This window comes from Nicotiana attenuata, unplaced genomic scaffold (genome assembly GCF_001879085.1).
Source record: "Nicotiana attenuata strain UT unplaced genomic scaffold, NIATTr2, whole genome shotgun sequence".
Taxonomy (NCBI): Eukaryota; Viridiplantae; Streptophyta; class Magnoliopsida; order Solanales; family Solanaceae; genus Nicotiana; species Nicotiana attenuata.
The window spans coordinates 79393-86008 of record NW_017672581.1 but is presented as its reverse complement, the minus strand read 5'-3'; positions in this window follow the sequence as shown (position 1 = coordinate 86008).

The following is a 6616-nucleotide window of genomic DNA, read 5'->3' as shown; positions in this document are numbered from 1 at the left end:
GTTGAACAACTGCACCGAAATCAGCTCCTTTTATTTTCGTGGACGATCCTAAATTGGCCAATGTGTCTGCCTCCACGTTCTCTTCCCTTGGGATATAAATAATCGACCACTCCCTGAACTGAGAAAGTAGAACGTGTACCTTATTCAAGTACTATTTCATGCGCTCCTCTTTGGTGTCAAAGATTCCATATATCTCCAGCTGGGAATCGCATTTTACTTGAATCACCTCGGATCCTAGTCCTCGGGCTAATTCAAGTCCTGCAACCAAAGCCCCGTACTCGGCTTCATTGTTAATCAAAGGAACAGTTCTAATGGCCTGGCTCAGGGTTTTTCCCGAATGAGTTATTAATACAATCCGGAGACCGGGACCTTTTATATTAGAGGCTCCATCAATAAACAAAGTCCATACACCGAAAATAGTTTCCGATACTAGAGATGCTACCGGGACTAAAATTAGCCAGAAAGCCGGCCAAAACTTGTGACTTGATTGAAATCATGGGTTTATATTCGATGTCAAACTCGCTAACTTTGATTGCCCATTTATCAAATCGACCCGATAATTCAGGCTTATGAAGGACGTTCCTCAAGGGAAAAGTCATCACAACAACTATAGGATAACATTGAAAGTAAGGCCTTAGCTTTCGAGAGGTGACTACGAGAGCTAGAGCCAACTTTTTGAGATGCGCATATAGTGTCTTCACTCCCGATAAAACTTTACAAACATAATAAATAGGAGATTGCGTCCTTCCTCCTCTTGGATAAAAATTGCACGCACCGTAACTTCTAAAACCGCTAAATAAATAAACAATTTCTCACCTTCCTTCGGTTTTGACAACAGCGAAGGGTTAGACATATACCTTTTTAGGTATTTCAATACTTTCTGGCATTCTGGAGTCAAAGAAAAATCATTTCTTCTTTTTCAAGAGTGAAAAGAAATGATGACACTTCTCTGAATACCTCGAAATGAATCTACTAAGTGCTGCTAACTGGCCAGCCAAGCTCTGAACTTCTTTTACACTTGTCAATTGATCAGGGACTTGTCAATTGATCAGGGATATCTTCTATGGCGTTAATCTTGTCGGGATTCACTTTAATTCCTTGTTGTGAAACCAAGAAACCGAGAAACTTTGCAAAACCAACTTCAAAAGTGCATTTTTCAAGATTGAGCTTCATGTTGTACTTTCTCAAAATATCAAATATTTTTTGTAGATTAGCCAAATGATCTCCTAAATTAAGAGACTTAACAAATATATCATCGATGTAAACTTTCATAATTTTACCAGTTTGACGTTCGGACATCTTATTAACGAGCCTTTGGTAAGTGGCTCAGGCATTCTTAAGCCCAAAAGGTATCACATTATAGCAGTATGTGCCAAAATTTATGATAAATGAGATTTTTTCTTGTTCTTCCGAGTGCATCCTAATTTGATTATACCCGTAATATGCATCAAGAAAACTCGTTAACTCATGTTCGGCCGTAGCATCAATCATTTGGTCAATGTTCAGCAAGGGGAAAGAATCTTTAGGGCATGCCTTATTAAAATCTTTATAATCTGCACACATTCCAAATTTATTATTCTTTTTAGGAACAACCACTATGTTAGCTAACCAATGGGGATAATTTACCTCTCGAATTGAACCTATATTCAGTAAAAGGGTTACCTCTTCTTTGACAAACATGTTTCTGTCCTCGGCTATTGGACGTTTCTTCTGCCTTACCTGAGGGAAGTTAGGGTCCAAATTTAATTTGTGGACAACCAGTTTCAACGGAATACCTGTCATATCTGAGTTAGTCCATGCAAAACAATCAATGTTATTTTTAAGAAAATCAATAATTTTAAGTTTTAGTTCGGGGCTCAACCCTGTTCCCAAATGGAACTTCCTTTCTAAGAACTTCGTGAACAAAGCAACTTGTTCGAGCTCCTCTACAGTTGACTTTGTTGCATTTGTTTCCTCCTGTACCTGGAAGACCTCGGTACCTGATAGAAATCTGATGACTCCTATTCACCATTACCTTTAATCGGGATGGAAGAGGGCACCGGACCCAATAATTGCTATTTGTTTGTTCTTTCTGCTTTGCTACTTGAAAAGGTAACTGCAATCTCGCAGTTGGTTGATGTCCTCTAATCTGTTTAATCCCCTTCGGTGTGGGAAACTTTAGCAGTTGATGGTAAGTCGATGGCACAGCCTTCATTTCACGAATCCATGGCCTTTAAAGGATCACGTTGTATCTTGTATCGCCATCCACCACTTTGAACAAAGTGGTTTTTGTTACGCCTTTGGAATGCGTGGGCAGTAAAATCTCTCCTCGGGTCATTACACTTGTTAGATTGAACCAGCCAGAAGCTTTGTTGTATGAACTATGTTTACGATTAACTTTGCTTGTTCCAAAACTCTTCATTGAATGATATTGACTGAACTACCGGAATCAACCAACACACGTTTCATTTTAGAATCTAAAACATTAAGTGATATTACCATAGCATCGTTGTATGATAAAAGAAGGCCATCTGCATCATCTTCTGTGAAGGTGATTTCATCATCTTCTGATGTTTCTCGGATCCTCTTTCCATGAGTTACCGATATCTTTGTCTTCTTTGCTGCTAAAAATTCACCCCATGTACTTCATCACCACCAAAAATCATGTTTATCATTAGGTGAGGTGATCCTGCATCCAGTTTGACTGGTTCCACGGCATCTCGATTCCTACCATAATTACTTTTGGCTTGATCACTTAGAAATTCTCTAAGGTGGGCATTCTTCAATAACGCTGCAACCTTTTCACAAAGGTGCTGGCAGTCCCTAGTTCTGTGGCCATGTGTTCTATGAAATTCACACCATAGATTAGGATCCACTAGGATCCGATCGAATTGGTTTCGGAAATCTAGCCTCCTTAATGTTTCTCATAGCCGAAACCAGCTCTACTAGGCTGATATTGAAGTTGTAATCATATAACTGGGGGTATGCTGAATCCCGGGACCCCGATGGCTCCTTCTCTTGTAAAGCTCTGGTACTCCGACCACGATCTGCCCTTCTATCAGAAATGAACCTGTTGATGACTGAAATCCTTTATTTCCACATTCATCAGCTCTTTCGTAAGGCTGGAAATGACTCCTGGAAGACCTATGATCTGCAGCGAAATCAGTTTTGAACTTTTCCTGATTTCGATCGCGATTGCGACCCTTGGATAACACTGAAGAATTCAGTTGATCATCGTCAATTCTGATTTATGATTCATAAAGATTGTGGATATCTGTCCATGTGATTGCCTGAAATTCCAACAGGCGTCCTTTCAATTTTCTAGAGGCATCGGAACTCAGTGGATTGAGACCTTTGGTTAATGCTTCAGCTATCCACTCATGTGGTACTGCCGGCAACAGCATCCTTTCCTTCTGAAATTGGACTACAAACTCACGCAACAGTTCCAACTCTACTTGAGAGATTCTGAATATGTATGCTTTCCTAGCTTGGATTTTCCTTGCCTCAGAATGAGCTTTAATGAAAGAATCTGCAAGCATTTAAAAAGAGTCAATCGAATGCTCGGGTAAAAGAGAATACCATGATAAAGCACCCTTCGTTCGGGTTTTGCTAGATTTCTTCAACAAGATAGATTCAATCTCGTGTGGGTCAGTCGCAGTGTAAGTTATGATATGCTCTTGTGAATCCAAAGTCCCATCATACTTCAGAATATCGGGCATTTTGAACCTTTTCGGAATCAATTCGGAGGCTGCACTTGGTTTGAACACCAATTGTGTATACTTCTTTGAATCTAGTCCCTTCAACACCGGTGGTGCTCCCGAGATCTGATCCATCCGAGCATGGAATTCTTTAGCATTTTGGTCCATTCGTTCATTTATTTTCCTCATGATTCTCATGAGCTCGATTTTGAAAGGATCATTAGTGTTGTTGTCGTTCCCGGATCCGCTACCTACACCGCCTGCCTCATTTTCATTAAAACCGAACTCCTCCATTAAAGAGATATTATCGATTCTTTGCACTGTTTAATTTTCAGGCACGCTGGGAGGAACTCGAGCTCCTCCATTGGAGTTGTTGGAAGCAACCGAAAGCGCCTACTTCAACCTCGTCATCACCCAGTCTTGTCTTAAGAGATAATTCATAAGTTTCCTTTTGTTGCACTCTCAAAACTTTCACTGTTTCAACAACATGTTCATCATCCATATCATCAGGATTTGGACTTCTCACATGCCGACGCTTTCGTTCTTCGCGAACTGGTGTTGTTTCATCTCCTTCGTTGCGAGTTTCACTAGTTGAATCATCACGCTGGAACACATCCTCATGTTTGTTGTTTATTCCAACATTGAAAGAGTTGTTCACATCATTAGCTGTCATATCTGATTTTTCTTTTACTAAAGAGAAGTGTCAAATTGTGTTAGTAACAGATGAATAGATCAAAGTAAGAACACAATTGTCCATGCCCCACGGTTGGTACCAAATTATTTACCCGTAAAACAGTACATTGAATTTATAATGTGGTTTATAGACACGTAAATTATTTTGATCCAAGAATATAAAATAATCAAGAACAGAAATAAGTTAATAAAAATAAATTAAAAGGAAATACAAGCCAAACTGTGGGCTGAACTTTTCCGAAAGCAATATCAAGAACAATATGAAGAACAAAGAAAAGAATATTGATTTATGGAATAAAAGCTAGTTTTACCTTTTTTGTATGCAGGATGTTTCTTGTCCTACAATGAATATGAATTCTCCTATTTATAGCTCTATTCAGGGAGACAAGATCCTCAAATCAAGCCCTTCTTTAATATAAATAAAACCCGTCTTGATGGCTGAATAACGGTTGAACATTAATACAGAGATTCTTTGTAACGGCTGCTCATTAAATGTTGTCTTTTCCAACCGATGTCTTCCTTTCAAATCTTCGTTCTCGGTTCCAATGCCTTCGGAACTTATTCAGCACCGGTCACATATTTGTAACCACTGCCAGCTATTTGCTGACTCATATATTACATGTCTTTACTTCCACGTGTCAACTCGTCGAACATCCACCTGTCATTTATCAATTTTACCTCATACAATGTTATTGTTATTATTTCACTCATACATTCAACTTAATTTTCGATTTACAACTCAAAAGTATTCTAATGTGTATAGTAATATTCGAAACATAATCAGCAATATTCAATTTATACGTCAATACTAGAATATTCTATTAAAGTGTCCGATTAAATCTAATACTACATCTACATAACTAGAATATACTATTAAAGAATAGTAGTATTCCAAATCATTTCTAACAATATACCGATATTTAATCGTAAAATAGAATAAACTATGAATATGATATACTATTAAAGTGTTGGTTTGAATACAGATTCTAATATTTATTTTGGTTTGAATACAGATTCTAATATTTATTTTGGTTTGAATACTGTATTCCAAATTAGAATAGTGTGGTATGTTTGCTTTGAATATTGTATTCTAATTTTGACTATTGTGGTATACTTGGTTTGAATATTATATTTTTCATTAGAATTATTGTGATATATTGTTTTGAATTTTGTATTCTAATAATTTTTTTTTTGGGGGGGGGGGGGGGGGGGGGGTTTGGATACTATGATCTAAATTAGAATATTGATAATAATAATAATAATAATCCAATTAAAACTTATCAAAATACAAAGATTTAATACAATAATTGATATTCTAAACGTCAATACCACACAAGAGGGGGGGTGATTTGTGTGGTACCCAATTTTCGCTCTAGAAGAACCTGGTTCTTCTAGGTGTTCTAACTACTACTGTTTGCGGAATAATAAGTACATAAAATAAAGAACACAGAGATTTTTACGTGGAAAACACCTGGCTCAAAAGGTGAAAAAAACACGACCTACTACTCAGTAGGATTTTCCCAAACTTCCACTAATATCACTGAGATAAAACAGCATTTACAAAAACTCTTTGTAAACTGTAAGGATTAACTCTAATCTCGTTGTAGCACACAGCCTCAACTGTTGCGACTACTTCAAGTTAGCTTATAACTTGAACACTCTAAGTACCTAATATAATTGCTTCTATGAAAGCTGAAAGGTACAACTTTAAACCACCTACTACAATTGAACTAGAATAAAAGAAAGATACAATGGAATTGGTTCTTCTATCACGTTCAAGTAGCTTCAAGAGTGCACACTCAAATCTCACATAAATTGCTTGCAAAATCGCCTTGCTCTTTTGCTCACAATTTAGTTTAACTTCTACGTTTGTGCAATACCTGTAAAAGAGAACAATCACTATCTTTTAATAGGTTAGTAATCAGAGTTTGATTGGAACTCAATTGTTGATCTTCTATCGTAGTTGAGTCCTTGAAGATCTCAAACTCCAACACTATCTTTATCCGGATTGTGTTCTCTTCATATAAGGAGACTTTCTCCCCTTATCCAATATGCAACCTTTTCGATCAGATCAGGAGATATTGCTGCTTGATTAGTAGGACTTATCTCCTTCACGTGCATCTATCATGTGTAGGTTGATCATGACTGTGCTTCACAAGATGGACCGGGTCCATAACTGAGTTCATTTGTCATTCTTCAAAATTTCATCTGTTCTTGGGCCAACAAATTTCCCCTTTTTGATGATG